Source organism: Galeopterus variegatus, unplaced genomic scaffold, assembly GCF_000696425.1.
Source record: "Galeopterus variegatus unplaced genomic scaffold, G_variegatus-3.0.2 Scaffold6730, whole genome shotgun sequence".
In the NCBI taxonomy this organism is placed as follows: domain Eukaryota; kingdom Metazoa; phylum Chordata; class Mammalia; order Dermoptera; family Cynocephalidae; genus Galeopterus; species Galeopterus variegatus.
The window spans coordinates 121,005-123,524 of NW_007732841.1; the positions used below are offsets into that span (position 1 = coordinate 121,005).

The 2,520-nt window shown below is 48.8% G+C and overlaps 1 pseudogene; it reads right to left on the minus strand.

Annotated features, from left to right (window-relative positions):
- Positions 1–393, minus strand: part of LOC103606611 — a 3,284-nt pseudogene extending 2,891 nt beyond the window's left edge.
- Positions 394–2,520: the final 2,127 nt, after the last annotated feature.

Here is a 2,520-nt window from a genome sequence, read left to right on the forward strand (position 1 = left end):
GCTGACAACACCAAGTCAAGGGTTAAGATCCCCTTACCGGTCATCTTTTAGAAAAATAAATTAAAAAATAATAATAAATAAAAGAAACATCAAGCGAGATGATTTTGGATTTATACAAAGTTTCAGGGTAGGCTCAGGCGCGCATCCTGCTTGGACCGGCGTCACCCCAGGCCCGGGATCCCTGCTACCGGGCGCCGCCACGTGCACACCGCTGTCCTGGGCCCTGGTGGCCAGAGCGGCAGGACCAGCTGACTCCGCGCTGGCAGCTGGGGCTGCGCGATGCGGCCAAGCAGTTCGCAGGACACCACAACAGCAGCTGCGGAAGCTGGAGGCCGAGGAGCACGAATGGTACCCGAAGGTCACGTAGGAGTCACTGCTGGAGCTGCAGCTCATCGCGGATCGCACGGCCAAGCTGCCACAGGTGACTGAGGCGTGGCTGAAGCAGCAGCTGGGAGTGCTGGGGCAGGCGGTCCTGGCTGAGGCTCCTGAAAATTGTAACAAACTGACAGGTCGAGCCACCTGCCCCCAGACAAAAGCAAACCACTCGAAAGTCAAATGTGGGCGAAAATGGACGTCAGCTCTTATTCAGGAACACCAGCCGGTGACCTGAGGAGACATGTTAGGCTAGGCCATCTCTCTAGTAAACCTGAAGGAGAATGGCCAGGCTAAAGCCATGTCAAAGACTCAGGTTTACTGAGGGGATGAGAGAATGGAATGTGGGAAATTAAAAGCAGGAGGGAGAGGGACATGCAAGGGGCCAGGTGCAGTCTCACCAAGATTCTGCCTGGTTTCTGCTCCCAGCCTTGGCTTTCTGTTATCTCAGGGTCTGGGTAGTACGTGCAAGTCTGTAGCTTCAGGATGACTGGAAAACAACTTTACATGCATGTAAATAATGTAATCTTGCCCCATAGCAAAGGTTCAAAATATCAAATAACCATGGGAAAAGAGGGAACTCAGAGAGATGCATGCTAAGAAAAAAAAACCTTGTCCTTTTAAAATCTTTTTTTTTTTTTTTAAAGATGACCGGTAAGGGGATCTTAACCCTTGACTTGGTGTTGTCAGCACCACGCTCTCCCAGTGAGCTAACCGGCCATCCCTATATGGGATCCGAACCCGGGGCCTTGGTGTTATCAGCACCGCACTCTCCCGAGTGAGCCACGGGCTGGCCCCTTTTAAAGTCTTTTAGAGCCCATGTGGGTTTAGTTCCCAACATGGCTTCAGTCCAACACTTCCAGGAGCTGCTACAGGACCTAGAGAGGCAAGCACCTCAAGGAGGAGAACCAAAGACAAGAAGGAGGCCCCAGCTGTTGCAATGGGGGCTGATGCAATGGGTGCAGTTCTGGCTCAGGACCCAGCTCCTGAGCTTTGTCCTTTTCCAATATAGCCTGCTCCCTTTAAAAAACCAACAACAAAAAAGTTGCAGAATAGTACAGAGAATTCTTTTTTTTAATAAGATGACTGGTAAGGGGATCTTAACCCTTGACTTGGTGTTGTCAGCACCACTTTCTCCCAGTGAGCTAACCGGCCATCCCTATATGGGATCTGAACCCATGGCCTTGGTGTTATCAGTACTGCACTCTCCCAAGTGAGCCACGGGCTGGCCCTAGTACAGAGAATTCTGTGTATCCTTTAACTAGATTCCCCTCATGTTAAAATCTTACGTAGTCATGGTATGTTTATCAACATGAAGAAATTAACACTTGTATAAAACTATTAATTACAGGTTTTATTTGGGTTTCACAATTTTTCAGTAAGGTTGTTTTTATGTTCCAGGACCCAATAGGATACTGTCTTGTAGTTAATGATTTTTTTTTTTTGGCTGGCCGGTCTAGGGATCTGAACCCTGACCTTGACATTATAAGCTGTGCACTCTAACCAACTGAGCTAACTGGCCAGCCCATAGTTAGTATATTTTTTGAAAAAATATATTGTTAACCTTTTTCCAGGTGATATGTAGCTGGATATTAGTCTGCTGAGGCTGCCATAACAAAATTCTACAGACTGGGTGACTTAAACAACAGAAGTTTATTTTCTCACAGCTCTGGAGATTGGAAGTTCAAGTTCAAGGTGTTGGCAGGTTTGGTTTCTCCTGAGGCCTGTCTCCTTGGCTGTAGACAGCTGCCTTTTCCCTGTGTTCTCACATGGCCTTTCCTCTGTACATGTACATTTCTGGTGCCTCTTTCTCTTCTTATGAAGACACCAGTCCTATTAGTTGAGGGTCCAATACATATGACCTCATTTTTGTCTTTTTTTTTTTTTTTTCGTGACCGGCAACGGATCGCAACCCTCAGTGTCGCGCCCGTACCGAACCGGGACTGGCCACGGGATCGCAACCCTCGGTGTTGCCCCCGCCCCTCGCTCAGCCAGTGAGCGGCCGGTCTGTATGTGGGATCCGAACCCTCGGCGGGAGCGCCACCGCGCTTCCCAAGCGGCGCACTACAGCATGCGCCACCAGGCCGGCCCATATGACCTCATTTTAACCTTAATTACCTCCTTAAAGTCCGTAACTCCAAATATAAT